Source organism: Mirounga leonina, unplaced genomic scaffold (assembly GCF_011800145.1).
Source record: "Mirounga leonina isolate KUSES-001 unplaced genomic scaffold, KU_Mleo_1.0 Mir_418, whole genome shotgun sequence".
In the NCBI taxonomy this organism is placed as follows: Eukaryota; Metazoa; Chordata; class Mammalia; order Carnivora; family Phocidae; genus Mirounga; species Mirounga leonina.
In genome coordinates, this window is record NW_023270739.1 from 2,855,720 (window position 1) to 2,875,095 (window position 19,376).

A 19,376-nucleotide genomic window follows, 5' to 3' on the forward strand; every position below is an offset into this window, starting at 1 on the left:
GTGATGGTATCAGGAGGTGGGGCCTAAGAGGCAATCAGATCACGCAGGCTCTGCTAATGGGATTAGCGCTCTTCTGAGAGAGGCCCAGGAGAGCTCCCTTCCGGTCCCCAGGCCCCCACTCAAGGATACAGGAAGTCAGGGCACCCTGACCTTGGATTTCCAGCATCCAGAGCTGTGAGAAATAAATTTGTGGTTTACAAGCCACCCAGTCAGTGGTGTTTTGTTACAATACACAGTTCAACGGAGTGAACAGAAAACAGGTTGGGGGGGGGGGCAAGGCAAGGCAAACCCAGGGGTTCTCAGTCAAACTCCTCGTTGCCATCCAAAAAGGGGACCTAAGTGGACCCCTCTACTTTTCCATCACCATTAGAAAGGATAGGGGGCCAAGATACTACCTGGGCCTGCAGTTTTTAAGTTTTAAGAAGCATGTATTTAAAAAGTTCTTGAGGCATCTGGATGGCTTAGTCAGTAGAGCATGTGACTCTATCTCGGGGTTGTGAGTTCGAGCTCCAAGTTGGGTATAGAAATTACCTAAAGGGGCGCCTGGGTGGCTCAGATCATTGGGCGTCTGCCTTCGGCTCGGGTCATGATCCCAGGGTCTTGGGATCGAGCCCCACATCAGGCTCCTGGCTCGGCGGGGAGCCTGCTTCTCCCTCTCCCTCTCTCCCTGCTCATGCTTTCTCTCTCTCTGTTATCTGTGTCTCAAATGAATAAAATCTTTTTAAAAATTACTTTAAAAATTCATTAAAAAATAAAAATAAGTTCTTAAGTGTTTAAAGTTAAGTAAAAGATTGTGCCCTGCTGGGCCCAATCTCTGAGGGGCCCAGAGAGACAGATGCAGCCCTCGGGGGTCCTTTATTCCAGAGTTTTGGGTCTCCCCCTCCTTTTTAAAGATTTTATTTATTTATTTGACAGAGAGCACAAGCAGGGGGAACGGGAAAGGGAGAAGCAGGCTCCCTGCTCATCAGGGAGCCTGATGCAGGGCTCGATCCCAAGACCCCGGGATCATGACCTGAGCCGAAGGCAGATGCTTTGGGGGCTCCCGTTTCCTCCCTGGGACAAAGTCCTCAGCTCCCCACTGGACTCATCCTGGCCCTTCAGAACCCTCAACCTGACTTTTATAGGCTCCCTCTGCTTCCCCCAGGCTGGTACGGGGGCCTGCTTCTCCAGCAGGTACAGGGGGCTGGTACAGGCCTGGCCCAGAACCCACCTCCTCCCCACCCTCCCCAAGACAGAATTAATTGTTCCTCATCTGCGTTGTCCCAGCACCTTCGGTAAACAGACCTGGATTGGGCACTTGGCCCACTCTAGTCTCATTAAATGTTTACCTGTCTGTCTGCCCCAGCTCAGAGCGGCGACCTAGTGAACGGGGACAGTCAGGGGGCAGGAGGGGCACACAATATACTGCAAAACCGAACAAGGGAGCTGGGCTCACAGCGACAGCCAATTCCTGGCTCGGAGACCCAAGCCTCGTCACACCCTCACCAGCAGGAAGTGTTGCTGTGAGAAGGCAGAGGCTGCGTGGATGGTACACAGTAAGCGCCCACTAATGGGCAGCTATGATTATGAGCCTGGAGCTCAGGAGACGCGCATACCATGCTGACCACCTCAGTCAGACCTGGGGTTTTCCTGATGCATCATCCTCCGTACACGGGAAACTCGGCAGCTTCTTCTGAGCTCCAAGCTGTAGACACAAATGCCAACATCTCTGGGAGGAGGGGGGACGACAAGAGCTCTCAATTCTAAATCCCCGTATCCCAGTGATGGTCCTCCCGTAGGTAGCCCGGTGGGCTGCTCTTGGCTCTAGAGCGTATACTTCCTCTCTTTCTGGTGACAGGCTGTCTTCTCCCACCTCCAGAAAAACAGGTTTACCACGCAGTGCCCGGCAAGGCCCAGCGGGTGTTTTGTATTGTCACACCCTAATATTGACACTAGGAAAATCAGCTGTCCTCCCTGAGCCCGCCTCAGTGCGCTGACCCCGAGGCCGCCCTCAGTGCCAACGAGGAACTGGGGCCCGCGGCCTTCTTTGCTTACATTCTGTATTTCTCCCAGGGCCTGGCCCCAGCCAACCAGCGCAGGACAAAGAGGCGAGGGAGCGGCTACACGTGTCCCCTCTGGACCCACGGCAGGCTTCCTGGTGGCTGCCAACAACAAAACCCGAGCGTGCCAGGGACTTCCTTGAAACCTCTTGGAATTGTTCTGAGCAGAGAGAAAAAAAACAGCCGGACTCTCGTGGGATCCACTATGTTCGGAGGCAGGGGAAGCAAGAAGCCATTAATTGTCTACAAACTTAATAGGTTCACTAAAAACAGGATGCTTTCCAGGGAGAGGGGAAAATACCTCCGAGGTCAGCTTCAAGACTCAACCAGCGGATGGAGCCATTCCCCAAGCACCTCCTTCCACGTATCAGCTGACCAGCAGAGAAAAAATGGGCTAATGCTGCTCTCTGGTTTCTCTGCAGCTCAGCGAATCCAGCTTTCATGCCTGCCAGCCACCTATTAAAAACTTCGGGTACTTGGGCGCCTGGGTGGCTCAGTTGGTTAAGCAACTGCCTTCAGCTCAGGTCATGGTCCCAGGGTCCTGGGATCGAGTCCCGCATCGGGCTCCCTGCTCTGCGGGGAGCCTGCTTCTCCCTCTCCCACTCCCCCTGCTTGTGTTCCCTCTCTCGCTGTGTCTCTCTCTGTCAAATAAATAAATAAAATCTTTAAAAAAAAAAAAAAAAACTCCGGGTACTTAACATGCATACAACCCTCCGGCCAGTCTCTTCCCAGTGTGCCCAGGCTGTGCCGCGGGTTAGGGATACTCCACTGGGTGTGACTTTTGGTCCTCCTGTTTTCATGGAGCTGCAGGCTAGTGTCATGCTAAGTGAGCACAAACGGGTAATTTCAATCTGTCTTCAGTGGCCTGAAACAGTCCCATAAGGTCCTTGCACAGAGGAACTAATAGGAATAGAAGAGAGGAAGGGCCTGCACCTTATTTTTTATTTTATTGTTTTAGGGCTGCACCTTTAGATGAGGTAGTCAGGGAAGACTTCTCACAGGGGGCAAGCAAGTGAATGGAGACAAAGAAAAAGGATGACACCCATGGGGACAGCGCTAACTCCATCACTCCATTTGTTTCAGGCCTCACTCCATCCCAGAGGGCCTCACAGGATCCTTGGTGCTTGGAAAAACATCCTTGCGGCCAGAATTCCCACCAAATAAATAAATAAACATTATAGATAGATAATCACCTGGGAACCATCTAAGAAGTTTGATTAAATAGGTCCCCCCACTGCAGGGCATTCTGAGGCGCTGACTGAAAGCCAATCTCCCCAGATGCTTTGGACACTTTACACCAAAAACAAGCACAAATAAACATGTACAACGTTAATGTAAAGCTCAAGGAGCCACAGCTAAAGCAATCAGTGACAGCCCTGTGACCTTGAGGTTAAAAGGGTGGGAAATCCCCAAATCCTGGAGCGGGAAGGGAAGGGAAGGGTGGAGGAGAGCTGAAGCTGTGGGCAAGAACTGCATCAACAGCCAGGTGCTAAGGCTGGACTCCCAGCCGGTTTAAGGCCTCAGATAGACCACTTAGGGAACTAAGTATAAAACCACACCAATAAACACCTAAAATGTGCCACTCCTAAGAATTTACCCCAAAGGCATGCCCAAGATAAGCAGAAAAAAGGTTTTAAAGCGTTCATTCTAAGGGAAGCCACTCACAGCCACCAACACTTGGGTGGGTGTTCACACCTGCTGGGGAAGCCTCATGGACCCATTCCGCAGAATGGGCTAACTGAGGCTCAGAGGTGGCGTAGCCCGTCTAAGGCAATCCAGCTGGAAGGCGGCTGGATGGAGAGTTTTGGCGGAGCTCCCACAAAACGGCTCTGGGCTTTTAGTTTGACAGCCTTTATGTTGCCTCCTGGGCCGTAGTCTCAGTTTCTCCACCTGTGAAATGAGGCCTCAGGCTCTGGAGGCCGGCCAGCACAGAGCTCAACTGCCTGCCCCGCTCCCCACGCGGGAAGGATAACGCTGATAACCCTCCCTTCCTGGGGAGCCCGAGCGAAGCTTCACGGAGAACACCAGATCAAGGCCCGGGCCGCACTAGGTGCTGGGGGGGGGGGGGGGGGGGATGTTACAACGGCAGCAGCAACAACAACCTCCTGCCCCCCGGGGTGGCTCATTCCAGCGAAAATTACAGTAACGATTAGCGGTTTACAAAGCGGGTTCCGCCCAGGAGACCGGGGCTCGGAGCGAAAGCGTGCGGAGCCCGGAGCCCCCCACCCCCACCCCCCCGGGCTTGCTTTGGCCGCGCGCGGGGCTGGCGGCGGGACCCTTGCCGGTCACCGGACGCAACGCGCCCGCGGCCACGGCAGCGCCGAGCGCGCGGGCCGCTCCGGTTTGCAAAGCGAGGCCGGGCGCTCCCGCGGGGCGCACCTGTGCAGGGCGAGGGCAGGTGCGGGGCGGCGGCCGCGCCCCGCTCGGCGCGCAGTTCCTGTTCCGGACTTGCCCCCGCGGCCCGCGACAAAGCCTCTCTCCGGCCCCCGCAGGTGCGCGGCGACTCGGGGCGCCCCGGGTCCCGGCGGGGGCCAGCGCCCGACGCCATCTTCCCGGCTGCGGTGGACACCCGGCTGCGCGGCCGCGGCCCGCCCCGCACGGCCCCCCGAGGGCGTGGGAGCCGGCACCCCGCGAGGCCGCGCCGGAGGGCGGTGCGGGGCGACGGGGCATCCGGCCCCCGGGCGGGGCGCAGCAGGGGCCGCCCCACTGCACAGTCGCGGAGACTGAGGCCCGCGGGGGCCGCGGCTGGAACCATCGCCGGCGGGGACCCATCGGAGCCGGGGTCGCGAAACGTCGCCCGCACGTGACACACCCAACCGCTGCCCGGGACGGAAAAACCTGGGCACAGGTCCCCACGCTTCCAGCCGCTCGGCACCCAGGGCAGCACCCTGAGCGCCCACCTGCCGGCCTCGGGCTGCGCGCAGGGGCGGAGGGCAGCGGGGCGAGTGAGGGCCGTGCGGCCGGGGCGGCCGGGGCGGCCGGGGCTCGGACTCACCTCGCGGCGGCGGCGGCGGCGGCCGGGGGGGGCTGGAGCCGGGGGGCTGGGGCCGGGAGGCGTATTGTGTGCGGCGGCGGCCGGCGCGCGAGCTTATAAACCGCCGGGCCCCGCCCCGGCCCGCCCCCGGGGCCGCGGCTCCCGCCCCGCCGCTCTGAATCCCGGACCCGGGTTTTCGGTTGCTCGCGTAGCGTGTTAGCGGCCTGCACCCCGCTGTCAGCGTCTGCAGTTTACCCAGCCCCGCGGTGCATCAGTAGGCGCCGCGGAGTACCGGTGAACGGATCCACCCGCCGAATTTGGGTAGACGATCCAGGATCTTTACACCGGCTGCCCCATTCGCCCTCCACGGAGCCCTGAGGGCTCGGTGCTTTTTTCCATGCCCATTTCACCGATGAGAAAACTGAGCGACGGAGGGGACCAGACGACAGCGGGCATTCCCCCCTCAAATAGTCATGCTCTCTGTGCTGGCCCTTTCGGGACTGAAGTTTTGTTTTGTTTTTCTCAGTTTACCATTATTGTGGTAAAACACACACAGCACAGTTTACCATAGTAACCTTTTTTTAAGTGTACTGTTCAGTGGTATTAAATACACAATGTGCAACGATCACCACCACCCATCTCTACAATTCCATCTTGTGAAAGACTCTATACCCATGGAAAACTCTCCATTCGGGGCGCCTGGGTGGCTCAGTCGGTTAAGCGTCTGCCTTCAGCTGGGGTCCTGATCCCAGGGTCGTGGGATTGAGCCCCACACTGGGCTCCCCGCTCAGCGAGGAGCCTGCTTCTCCGTCTCCCCCTCTCTGCCTGCCGCTCCCCCTGCTTCTGTCAAATAAATAAAATCTTTAAAAAAAGAAATCAAAATCTTTAAAAAACAAAACCCTCCCCATTCCTAGGGCTCCTGGCTGGCTCAGTCGGTGGAGCCTGTGTCTCTTGATGTTCCCTTCATGGTTTCCAGCCCCACTTTGGGAGTAGAGATTACTTAAAAAAAACAAAAACAAAAAAACCCCTCCCCATTTCCTTCTGTCCTGGCACCCACCTGGAATTAGGTATTTTTTTTCCTTAAGATTTTATTTATTTACTTGACAGAGAGAGCCCAAGCGGGGGGGGGGGGGGGGGGGGGGGGGGGGGGGGGGGCGGTGTGCAGAGCCCGAGAGAGAAGAAGACTCCCCGCTGAGCAGGGGCCCGTTGTGGGGCTGGATCCCAGGACCCCGGGATCATGATCTGAGCCCAAGGCAGATGCTTAACCATTGAGCCACCCAGACGCCCCAGGAATCAGGTATTTTTGAGCCTTTTTCGCAAATGTGAACACTGAGAGTGATGCTTTGGTAGAAACAGCATCAGCAGCATCCCACTCCTCTACCCCACCTCCTCCTTCCACCTGTACCACCCACCACACCCCCACTCCCCCGCTTTCCACATGGGAGCTGCCTGCGCTGCCCTGAGCCTCCTGGGCCTAAGGAGAAATGGGGGGCAAAGCCCCTAGGGAGGAAGGAGAATCAGACAGGTTCTCGGTAGGGTGGGATCCAGCCCTGGGGTGGGTTAGGGAGGGGGAGGATCCATGCTGAGGTGGAGCACAGGAGCGTGGCAGAAGCAGAGGAAGGCAGAGACCTCGCTGGGATTACAAAGTAACCACCGTCGCAGGAACACAACAACAAGGCTTGTTTACCTTAGTCCTGCTGTCTCTGAGGGCGGAGAAACAGCAGGTCCAGGGGAGTTCCCCTCCCCCTAGTTCTGCCATTTGCTACCTGTTGGGGCCCCTGACCCCTTCTTCGCATTTCTGGGGTGACTGGCAGTGATGCCCAGTTTTCCTTCAGTGTTATCGCTGCAACGAGCTGACCCCACCCCCCACCCGCAGGGCTATAGGGAGGATCAGAGGGGATCAGGATCTGTGACCACCAGCAGATAATCCTTAGTAAACACCAGCAGAGTTTAAGCTTCAAGGCCCCTCCCTAGGGGCTCTTCTGGCAACTTCTGATTTTGAAATCCTTTGAGGACCCCCAAATCACACCACCTGTAAGCTCAACAAAGCCTGCACCATCCCGACCGTCTCTGAGAGCCACGGGCTGCCTTGCAGGCAGGAGTGAGGAGCCCTGTAAGATCGGGACACCTCTCCAAATGCATCCTCTGAGCCTCGTAGAAGGGAAGCAATGACACTGGGTCCCGTGGGCCAAAAAGGCCTGACCTCTCTGCGGGAGAATGCCTCCAGAGGGGTCTCGAGGCTGAAGGCACAGGGCCAGGCACACAGTAGGTGTTCAACAAACATTAGTGGGGCGGATAAGGAAGGACAGTTCGGGGACAGATGGGGATAGAAGTCCCCAAGGGAGGGGTGGGTGAAAATATTTTGTTTTGCAAGGTCCTAAGATAATATGCTGATCCAATAGATGAGAAGGAGGCAAAAACTTTTGAATAAGAATGGGGCCTGTATCTGGCCTTGGCTTGCTCTTAGTCCAAGAAAAAGCCCCGGGCTAGACGTCGAAGGAAAACAACACCACCACCACTTACGGGAAGGGTGGCAGGCACCACCAGTCCCAGGGCTGACCACTTTGCATTATCTCCTGTAATTCTCACGACCTCCTCTTGTAGCAGGAATGGCCGTCCTAGTGTCACAGACACCAGAGCACCCACCAAGGGTCCCAGAACAGGCCAGAGAGAACGTACGGTCCCATTTTAGAGATCCAGAAACTGAGGCTCTAAAAAAGGAGGCCAGGGTGCCTGGCTGGCTCAGTCGGAGGAGCCTGCGACTCTTGATCTCCGGGTGGTGGGTTCGAGACCCACATGGGGTATAGAGATTACTTTAAATATACTTTAAAAAAAAATAGGGGCACCTGGGTGACTCAGTCGTTTAGGCGTCTGACTTTGGCTTAGGTCCTGATCTCGGGGTCCTAGGATGGAGCCCTGTGTCGGGGTCCCCGCTCAACACGGCATCTGCTTTCCCTGTCCCTGTCCCTCTGCCCCTGCCCCCACTCTCATCCTCTCTGTCTCCTCTCTCTCTCAAATGAATAAATAAAATCTTTCAAAAAAAAAAAAAGGATGCCAACTGCTGGAGACCACCCAGCCAGCCCGTGGGCAGCAGAGAGAGTTTCAAGCCCAGGTCCTGAAGTGCCCTTTTCACCCCTTTACAGCTGGGCTCAAACCTCCTGGGCCTCAGTTTCCCCTTCTCCATAGGGATTTGCTGGCTTGTCCCAGGCTTATTGGGCTGTGGATCCTGCTCTCTAAGAGAACACCATGAAACAGTGGGACAGCCCCTTCCTTGCCTGGGGGGGGGGGGGGAGGCTCATCCCAAGGAGCTGCCTCCAGGAGCCTTGGGATCCTCCAGCACCAGCCGAACCCCTCCTGCTGAGGCTGTGACTCCTTCTCTCAGTGGTTTAGGGATCCACCGTCCGGTTGATCCTCCGGCACCAACTTAGGGTTGAGTTTTGTCCTTGATATGACTTTGTTTTGGATCATTCATTTAACAACTATTGATTGACACCATATGCCAGGCTGGGTGGTAGCTGATGGGGATCTAGAGATGACACATGCGAGCAGGGAGCCCCCATCCAAATCAGGGAGCTGGTGGAGGGGAAAGCAGCCGCCAGGAAGATAGGGTGTCGGGCAGCTTGGCACACACAGGTGCTCGAGGAGGGACAGTGAGGCCAGGCAGTGTGTGGGGAGTGGGGGAGGAGCAGATCTTCTAGCCAGGATGGCCAGGGGAGACTTCCTGCAAAGACTGAGAACTGAGGGCAGGGCCTTCCGTAGGTGCGAGCATTCCCCTGCCCAAGGCGAGAGAGTGGAGGAGGAGGAGTTAGGAGCAGCCCAGGGCTGGCCAAGTGTGTCTGCCAAGTGCCAGCCTTGGAGGCCGAGGGCGAGGCCGGGGCCCACCTGGGGGAACCAGGCGCCAGTGAGGCTTTCAATGGTCCTGTCTTTTCCACCCGCCATCCCAGACTCTTATCCTAGCCTTGGGACACCTTATCTGGAAAATCCGCCCGCTTTGAGAGGCTTTGTAGTATCAGGAGGGACCCATTAAAGGGCTTTGCTGTTCTCTCCTGGGTTGTGCATGAGCTCCTGGCCAGGGGCTTCAGGAGCCTGTCACCCACGCCAACCCAGCGGACGTTTTGTGGGGGTACCTTTGCGGGGTGAGAGGCTGTCGAGTGCTCTGTGGGCAGGGTGTGTTGCCTGGGTGATTTCATATAACCCTCCTGCACCCCTGCAGGGTAGGTGTCCCCATTGCACAGATGAGGAAACTGAGCCTCAGAGAGGGGTCCTAACGGGTCCAAGGCCACATAGCCAAGAGATCAGAAGGTTGGGGCTTGAACCCAAATCCCTCTGTCCTGCCTGACTTGGGGTCTATAGCTAGGCTTCAGGAAGTCTGTGAACCCCTTCAGATGAAGCAGAATTTCATTTGGGGTATAAAATAAGCCTTTTCTGGAGAGGGAGCCTATAGCCTGGTGAGTGAGAACCAGGACTCTGGGGTCACTCGGCACTGAGTTTGGATCCTGCCTCTATAACTTGTGGGGCCGCAAACAAATGCCTCTGTGAAGTTTTCCACCTCCCAGGGCTGGGGAGGGACTAGAACTCAGGAAGCCCTTAGTGTGGCGCCTGGCACACAGCCGGTGGTCAGTAAACCCAGAAGCTTTTATTGAAGGAGTCGACTTGACATGTTTGCGGAAGAAACTGTATCTTGGAGGGCGCCTGGGTGGCTCAGTTGGTTAAGTGACTGCCTTCGGCTCAGGTCATGATCCTGGAGTCCCGGGATCAAGTCCCGCATCGGGCTCCCTGATCGGCAGGGAGTCTGCTTCTCCCTCTGACCCTCCTCCCTCTCATGAGCTCTCTCTCTCAAATAAATAAATAAAATCTTAAAAAAAAAGAAAGAAACTGTATCTCGGAGGTGCATCTTCTATTAAATAAAATAACACACTTTTAGAAATCAGTGTGTCCAGTACAATCCCACATTTTGAAAAAACCCACATAGAAAAGTCTGGAAAGGGCGCCTGGGTGGCTCAGTTGGTTAAGCGACTGCCTTCGGCTCAGGTCATGATCCTGGAGTCCTGGGATCAAGTCCCGCATCAGGCTCCCTGCTCAGCGGGGAGTCTGTTTCTCCCTCTGACCCTCCCCCTCTCGTGCTCTCTCTTTCTCATTCTCTCTCTCAAATAAATAAATAAAATCTTAAAAAAAAAAAAAGAAAAGTCTGGAAAGAAATATAGGACTGCTGGGGCGCCTGGGTGGCTCAGTTGTTAAGCGTCTGCCTTCGGCTCAGGTCATGATCCCAGGGTCCTGGGATCAAGCCCCGCCTCAGGCTCCCTGCTTCTCCCTGCTTCTCCCTGCTTCGTGGGAAGCCTGCTTTTCCCTCTCCGACTCCCCCCGCTTCTGTTCCCTCTCTTGCTGTGTCTCTCTCTGTCAAATAAATAGAATCTTAAGAAAGAAAGAAAGAAATATAGGACTGCAAAATGGGAATAGTGGTCATCTCTGGGCATAAGAGAACCCCATTATGTTCCCATTTTGCAGGCCAGGAGACTGAGGCTCAGAGAGAGCCGCTGAGCTGTAGGATAGAGAGGCGTGGATGCACTGGGATGCGGGGAGGCAGGGGGAGGGGGCTTCCCTTCCCAGCTCTCTGAGCAGGAACACAGCCTAAGGCCTGGAAGCCTCAGTTTATCTCACTTTCCAGGAAGCCGGGACAGCAACACCTAGCTCATAGGGTTGTTGTGAGGAAGGCAGCCGGTGCCTGAAGAGACTGTCATGACTGTCCCAGGTCACTCAGTAGTTGGTGGGGCGACTTGCGTCCCTTGTTACCTGGCTTGCTTTACCTTCCTTCATAGCACCTTCTGCTCTCTCAAACACTCATTTACAAATATATCTGTCTGTTGTCTGACTCCCCGCTCCCCAGTGAGGCTAAGCCAGACTTGGTGTGTTTGGGGCTCAGAGACGGGGTGCTCAATCGTACTCGCTGAGCAAACGCATGCACGGGGATGAGCACCTGGGGGCTTCTCTATTTTCCGTCTACTTCCTCCCTCTGTCCTTCTATCATTTCTTCCCCTCGGACCACATTTTTAAAATAGTTTCTATGGTAGCTTGAAGCTTCCTTTTCTTCTTTAAGGAAGGGTAGGGGGAGGTCCTGCTGCTTTACAACCTGGGGTGAGGGGGAGGTATGTGTGCATATTCACGCTGTTGTCTTTGGAGCTGGGGCAGGGGTAGGTGGGGGCATTCTCAAGAAACCGAAGGGGGTTGGTCCCCCTGGGAGTCCAGTGACATGGTGGTCCCAGGTGGGGGAGTTGAACCTTTGTGCGGTGGGGAGATTCCCCTGGGCACTGGGCTGAGAGACACCACCCTCCCCCCCACATACACACATCAGGCCGGCCCTGCCTCGAATTGCTGCTGGGCAGGTGTAGGCAGAGTCTACACAGGTCAGGGTGGGGCTGCTTCACCATGCAGCCATGGGAGCCCCAGGGCACAGGAATCTGGAGTCCAGGCTGTGTGACAGCAGACGGCACTTGGCTTCTTTGGAAATTCCCAGGGAGTTTCAGGGATGGCTGAGCTCAAGTTCAACGGCCAGAGCCAAGCATCTGTGGGTCCTCGGCTGGGGAGCTGCTGGAGACTGAGGGGAAGTTGGAGGTGGGGAAGGGTCCCTGGGTGCCCAGGGTCTGGAGCCAGATAGATCCTTCTCTGGGCCGTAGGGAGGCTTTTGGGGGCAAGAGTCAATGGTAGTAAGATTATTTTTTTTTTAAGGTTTTATTTATTTTCCTTGAGAGAGAGAGGGAGAGAGCACAAGCAGGGGGAGCAGCAGAGGGAGGGGGAGAAGCAGACTCTCCACTGAGCAGGGATCCCCAACGTGGGGCTCAATCCCAGGACCCTGGGATGATGACCTGAGCTGAAGGCAGACGCTTAACCAATTGATCCGCCCAGGCGCCCCTGTAGGATTATTTTTGAAAGACAAGGCTGGTTCTTAGCTGCTTATGTCTTGGATTCCCAGAGAGCTTACTCACCCCAGCTGCCATTTCCCTCAGATCCATCCCAAGATTCTGGCAGGAGCCTCCTCACCCCAGCCTCCTAGGGTCCTCTATTTGTTGCAAACCCCTGGAAATGGGCAGGACCCAAGGCCTCCTGGCAGCGGAACTCCTGAGCCCCTCCCAGACTCACACTGGCTCCGCTCAACCAGGACCCCTGAGAGTGAGAAGCTGGCGGGGGCATCCAGTACCAGCCCCGGAGCCACGGAGGGGGGCCACAGCGCTAGGCAGGACCATAGTGCCACCAAGAGCTGGGACAAAGGTATCCGAAAACAGAGGGCCAAGGCCCCAAGAAACTCGAGGGAAGAACAGAAGTGGACAACCCATAGACTTCAAGGAGGCTGCTCCATAACCCCATCCAGTAAGAGGCATCACAAGCCAGGGCCGCCAAACTAGCTCATCCCCTCCCACACTCGCATCTGTCACAGTCTTGGATGATGGCAGCCCTGTCCTTCCAGATGTTCAGGCCGAAGACCTTGGAGTTGTCCTCCACTGTTCTTTCTCTCACACCTCCTCCTTGAATGTGGGCCAGGTTCAAGGACTCCTTCCTTTCTTCCTTCCTTCCTTTTTTTTTTTTTTTAAGTAAACTCTACCTGCAACACGGGGCTCGAGCTCACGATCCCAAGATCAAGAGCCTCTACCGACTGAGCCAGGCAGGCGCCCCTCTTCAGGGACTTATTTCTAATGAATATAACGTAGCAGAAGGGAGGCTATGGGACGTCCAAAGCCAGATGCTGACAGGATAGCTCTCTCCTGGCTCTTGCCCCCCAGGATCACTGCCTCTGGGGGAAGCCAGGGGCCAAGAGCAGGCATGCCGTGAGTGCCCCGTGAGTGTCCCGCCCTACCCATCGGTAGGAGGTGGATCCTCAGACTGCGTTCTCCATGGCTTACATTTTCCCAGGGCTCTCTTACACAGATTCAAAGCCAAAGTCCTGAAGGCCACACTTAACCCAACCCAATGTTACCTTTCCGGCCTCATTTTCAACTACTCACGTCATTCATTGCTCATTCTGTTCCAGCCACCCTGGCTTCCTCGCTGTTCCTCAGGCACAGGTTCGCGGCTGCCTCCGTGACTTCACACCTGCTGTCTCCTCGGCCTGGATGGCGCTCCCGTTAGAAATCTGCAAGTTTGTCCTCTCGCCTCCTTAAGTCTTGGCTCAAACGTCACCTTCGGGGGCTCCCGGGTGGCTCAGATGGTTAAGCGTCTGCCTTCGGCTCAGGTCATGATCCCAGGGTCCTGGGATCGAGCCCCGCATCGGGCTCCTGGCTCAGCGAGGAGCCTGCTTCTCCCTCTCCCTCTGCCTCTCTCCCTGCTCATGCTTTCTCTCTCTCTCTCTGTATCTCTGTGTCTCAAATGAATAAATAAAATCTTAAAAAAAATTAAAAAAAACAAAAACAAAAAAACGTCACCTTCGTCAGGGAGGCGTCCCCTGACGCTCCCACTGAACACGGTGATCCCTTGCCTCCCTGGAGTTCGTTCTCACCCTGTCTTGCATTTATTGCCTCTTACACGTCACTATAGTTCTTAGTTTTGTTTATTGTATGTCTCCCCCAACTGGCCTATAAGCTCCACAAGGACAGGGAAATTTGTCTATCCTCTTTCCTTTTTTCACTGCTGTATCCTCAGAGCCTAGAACAAGGCTTAACAGATAGTAGGCATTCAAAAAATATGTGTTGAAGAAAGTAATAAAAGACAGATGGCTGGAAAATGAATAAAATGATCTTTACATTTAGGGGTAATCATGGAAATGTAATTAAAAACATTGATGAGGGGGCGCCTGGGTGGCTCAGTCGGTTAAGCATTGACTCTTGGTTTTGGCTCAGGTCATGATCTCAGGGTCGTGAGATCGAGCTCTGCATCTGGCTCTGCGCTGGGCATGGAGCCTGCTTGAGATGATCTCTCTCTCCCTCTTCCTGTGCCCCTCCCCGCCCCTGGCGCATGCACTCTCTCAAAACAAATAAAACCCCATTGATGAGCTGTCCCTTCTCACCCAACGGGAATGTTTCAGAAGCACATGGGAACTGAGTGAGGGTGGGCAGTGGGAACGTGGCCTTGAGCCTTCCCAGTACGTGGGGGTGCACGTGGGCTCCATGACCACACAGACTGCTTGCCACTGTACCCCCAGCACCTAGGACGGTGTCTGGCACAGAGTAGGTGTTCGCTAAAAATGAGCAGAGTGAACACATGATTAAACAGATCTTTCTAGGGCGCCTGGGTGGCTCAGTCGGTTGAGCGACTGCCTTCGGCTCAGGTCATGATCCTGGAGTCCTGGGATCGAGCCCCGCATCGGGCTCCCTGCCCGGCGGGAAGCCTGCTTCTCCCTCTCCCACTCCCCCTGCTTGTGTTCCCTCTCTAGCTGTCTCTCTCTCTGTCAAATAAATAAATAAAATCTTTTAAAAAAAAAGTTAAAAAAAAAAAAGAATCAAGTCATATGCATCACATGAGTTAAGTTGAAGAATATTTTTCATTTGCCTTGAAAGGTCTATAAGGAACAGACCAGAAGGTCAAGAGTGGTTAATAGGTGTGGATATTATCAAGCAGTTTTTTTCCTACCTCTTGTACATTATTTGCAAGCTTTCCAATGAACATCTATTATGTTTCTGGCCATGAAACAATAACTTTTTAATAGACGTTATGATGAGTGAAAGGAGCCAGACGTAAGAGAGAACGTACTGTGCGATTCCATTTCTATGAAGTTCAACAAGAGGCGAAACTAATCTATGGTGACAGAGGTGAGACTAGTAGCTAGGTCTCGAGGTGGGGGCAGGTACTGGCTGGGCAGGGGCACGAGGGAATGTTCTGGGGTGGTGCAGATGGTGATCGCGGGACACATACATATGAAACACACATCCAGCTGAATGCTTAAGATTCATACCCTTTCTGGTATGCAAATTAAAACTTGATAGTACAAAATGGGATTAAACAAAACAAAGCCCACTGTATCAGACTCAAAACAGCCGAGAGCGAGGATTCTAATTAAGCCCCAGATTTTCAGCTGCCAGGAGTACTTGGCAGGCCCAGCTCGTGGTGGAACTGGAGGGGCCAGCTTTGCTGTGGACAGGGATAGCATCACAATTGAAAACAGGACCGGTGCATTTCAGAGCAGATTACGGAGGCTTAACCAGCCAGGCCACTCAACTCAGTGCCACAAGAATTTAATAGACGCATGTTCGGGCCAAAACACCAAGCGGCTCGGCTGACCAAAATAACCTAATCTCATGCAACCTGTCAGAGGGACGGAGAACAGGCCTCCACTCCATCAGACAATTCCAGGAATCCAGGGTCAGGGAGGAGGTGATATGTGCTCCTGAGGCATTGTGGGGGCCTCAGGCAGCAGGCCGTGGGCATCCTGCAGCGCTGGCCACCGCTGTTCCCTGCCAGGGGCAGGTTCAAGGCCCCAGGTTATCACTCAAGTCAGGTCTGGCGGGAGGGCCCAGGCCCACGTGGCTGTGGGCAGGAAGGAGGCCTGGTCCTGCAGAATCTCCTTTCGCCCAGAAATAACATCCCTTCTGACAGCTGAGTTTATCAGCGTGATAGCAGATTTTTTCAAAACAATAACAGTAGGTTCTAGCAGCTCACACCCCCATGCGTGCTCCGCAAGGATGGGCTGGCCCTGGTGTCCGGGCAGCTGCTGTCCACACCTCTGCTCTGGGGGATGGGGCACCCTGAGAAGGACCTCTCCCGGTCCGGCTTCCTGTGGTCTATGCACTCTGAGAGGGTGGGGCCCGGGTACACTTTCGCTCCCTTGCACCCCACCTGGGGGACCCTCAATAGCTATCTGGTTCACAGGTGGGGCTCAAGAAGATGGGGCTCCCCATTCCCCATACCTTTGCATCACTGTGTGTCACCAAAAGCTTGACTGCTGGGCGGTGGTATCTTTGTCCCCCTCCCCAGGTCTTCCCAGCCTATGGGACAAGTACTGCTGTTCCCATTTTAAAGAGGAGAAAAATGAGATCAGGCAGGTGATGGCCCCCTTCCCCGCCCCCCCCCCCGGAATCTCGTGTCTCCTTCCAGGCCTGCAGGGCTCCCTATCTCAGGACCGCTAGTCACAGCTGTCTCAAACATCCCTGCTCCAGGGCGCCTGGGTGGCTCAGTCGTTAAGCGTCTGCCTTCGGCTCAGGTCATGGTCCCAGGGTCCTGGGATCGAGCCCCGCATCGGGCTCCCTGCTCAGCGGGAAGCCTGCTTCTCCCTCTCCCACTCCCCCTGCTTGTGTTCCTGCTCTCACTATGTCTCTCTCTGTCAAATAAATAAATAAAATCTTTAAAAAAAAAAAAAAAAAATCCCTGCTCCAGCCTCGAAAAATGAGGAGGACCCCGGGGGGACCACAGCGTTTTTGGACTCTTTCTTCCATAGAAAGAGAATTTCTTTTTCCTTAAGTTCTGTCATCTTTTTTTTTTTTTTTTTAAGATTTTATTTATTTATTTGACAGAGAGAGACACAGCGAGAGAGGGAACACAGGCAGGGGGAGTGGGAGAGGGAGAAGCAGGCTTCCGGCCGAGCAGGGAGCCTGACGTGGGGCTCAACCCCAGGACCCTGAGATCATGACCTGAGCCGAAGGCAGACGCTTAACGACTGAGCCACCCAGGCGCCCAAGTTCTGTCATCTTGTCTTCTCTTCTGAGGAAGTGTATGTGTTACGATTTCCCCACTAATAATGAAAGAAGTGCAAATAAAAGTGACAAAGATACCACCTCTCAGCAATCAAGCTTTTGATGACACACAGAGTTGCAAAGGTATGGGGACCGGGGAGCCCCGTCTTCTTGAGCTCCCGTGCTGGGAATACACATAGAGGCAGCTCGGAGGGCAGCCTGGTAAATATCTCAAAACGTGCCAAATGTGTATGTTCTAGCACCCAGATACTTCGCTGAAGGATGGTCTGGGTAGGAGGAATGGTGTGAGCAGAGGTATGGAGGCTGGACAGTCAAAGCTGGTCTGGCTCTTTGCCTCAGAAGGAGGGAGCTGCTAGCCAAGCCAGGCGGTAGGACGGATCATCCCCTCAAGGACTGGGCTGAGCACTCTGTGAGCACTCAGTGAGCCAGGAGGAGGCCTGGGCTTGGCACCTGCTGGGGGTTGGAAGCTGACGGCTCAGCCTGCATTTGGCCTGTGAGGGTTTATTTTATTTCTCTTGTGTAATCTGGTGAAATTTGTATTGTGAGCCCATTTCACAGGTGAGAAAGCTGACTTCAGAGAGGTTCAGCAACAGATCTAAAATTATACTGCAAAACAAACAACAAACAAAACCCCAAAAAAACAAAAACCCCAAACCAAAAAACCCCACACAAAAAATTTGGACTCAGGTATGTCCAATTCCCAATTTCAAGGTCATTCATTTATTCCCAAACCTCCCTCCCCCGTCCAGTGGCATCTCCACTGAGCGGCGTGATTCTGGGAACAACACAGGGTGTAGAAAGCCCCTGCCTTCAGAGGGGAGGTTGAAACTGGGAAAAAGTATCCAGCAAATGGCCTAGGGGCCTGAATCCTTCTCTGATACATGGGTCTTTTGGGGGGTGGAATTGAAAGTTCAGGGCAGGGAAGAAAAATAAAACCCAGCACAGCCATTCAGGAGTCTGCCTATCTCAGAGCATCTGCCCAGGAGAATTTTCTCCAGGGCCCAGCCAGGTCTGTGCTGGCCCCAGACGCACTGCGGGGCCAGGGCCAGCCTCCCTACCTCCACCAGCCTCAGTTTCCTTCGGTGCTGAACAGGTGTCAACCTTAGAGGGCCACCGCAGGACGTTGAGGGTACCGCGGTGTGGACCTGGCCTCCCATTTTCCTGCCTGAGGTCCTGTAGCTTAATTCATCGGCAGCAACTTTAACTCTGGTCTCCTTACCAACACCCCGTCCCTGCCTGCCCCCCGCAGATGCTTTCCTCCTCACTCACTTGTCTAGTATAACTGTCTCTGGTACAGTTTGGGGGGTGAGGGGTAAAGTGGGGGTGGGGGACTGGAAGGAGGAACGAGGGCTCATTCCATTAGCGTCCATCCCCTCACACAGGTTTGTTAAATTCCATCTTGTCTTTTTTTTTTTTTAAAAGATTTTATTTATTTACTTGACAGAGAGAGAGACAGAGAGAGCAGGAACACAAGCAGGGGGAGTGGGAGAGGAAGAAGCAGGCCTCCCGCCGAGCAGGGAGCCCGACGCGGGACTCGATCCCAGGACCCTGGGATCATGACCTGAGCTGAAGGCAGACGCTTAACGACTGAGCCACCCAGGCGCCCTAAATTCCATCTTGTCAAAAGCCCTGCAAGGTGAGGTGTGCAGACCCTTCTTGATGGAGAAACCAAGGCCATGGAGCCCAGGTCCTGAGGAGATGACCAGGTATCCAGACCTTTTCTTCTGAGAGAGAGGAGCCCCAGGGCTGGGAGAAGACTGGGTGTTTTAGCGGCTCATTCATACAGGGAGCTGTTCTTTTCTCTGTCCTTCCCAGTCGTGAGGGGCACAGACCCATCAGTGGCAGGCAGGGGGCAGGGCCGACAGGTGACTGGCCAGCCCGCTACGTGGGCTCCCTGACTCCCTGAGCTGCATCCGCACTTCTCAGCCTTCTCCACGTCCACAGCGCTGCCCCGCGTGCTCTGCCTTCCCCCACTGGTTGTGCGCAGCCTGCTCGCCTCCAGCTGCTACGAAAGAGAGAGCGGCAGGCGAACTCGGAGTTCCCCAGACCTGGGCTCAGAGCCCCTCCGGCACCTGGCGTCCCCTCCCTCCATCCCACGGAGGACTGGATCCCCGGGGACGCAAGGGCTCCATTCCTGAGCCTCACTGGCACTGGGGGGGGATGGGGGCAGAACCCCAGCTCTTGGGAAGAGCAGCCCCCCATCTCTCTCACTGGCTTTGTGTTAGGGCTGGGGGCCCTTAACGCAGGGGGGTGAGGTGGGGTGGGCGATTTCCCATGAATCTGAGATTTTCTGGAGAGAAGGTTTGGACTCTATTGGACTCTAGACCCTCCCTCCAACCCCTCAGCTCCCATCCCAACCCAACCCATCAAACCTTGGTCCTGCCTTGGGGTGAACACACACACACTCACACACTCATATGTGGTCCTCATCTGAGTGCTTGTCTTTCATTAATAATGAATAATAACATGGGGCGCCTGGGTGGCTCAGTCGTTAAGTGTCTGCCTTCGGCTCAGGTCATGATCCCAGGGTTCTGGGATCGAGCCCCGCATCGGGCTCCCTGCTCAGCGGGAAGCCTGCTTCTCCCTCTCCCACTCCCCCCACTTGTGTTCCTGCTCTTGCTATCTCTGTCTCTGTCAAATAAATAAATAAAATCTTTAAAAAATAATAATAATAAGAGTAACACGAATGCTGCTAGAAGCCGCCCCTGCGCCTGGCTCCTGGCTGAACTGGGTTCCACGTGGCCTGCAACC

The 19,376-nt window shown here is 55.0% G+C and overlaps 1 protein-coding gene across 2 annotated transcripts in view; it reads right to left on the minus strand.

The window, feature by feature from the left end:
* Positions 1-5,071, minus strand: part of BIK (BCL2 interacting killer) — a 17,027-nt gene extending 11,956 nt beyond the window's left edge. Inside the window, exon 1 of one of the 2 annotated variants that reach the window (XM_034987351.1) lies at positions 5,035-5,071. The gene's annotated coding sequence lies outside the window, so the exon portion shown is untranslated. Of the gene's footprint in view, positions 1-4,418; positions 4,436-5,034 lie in introns of those variants that run through there. The other variant, XM_034987352.1, reaches the window with a different exon arrangement.
* Between the last annotated feature and the right edge of the window lie 14,305 nt (positions 5,072-19,376).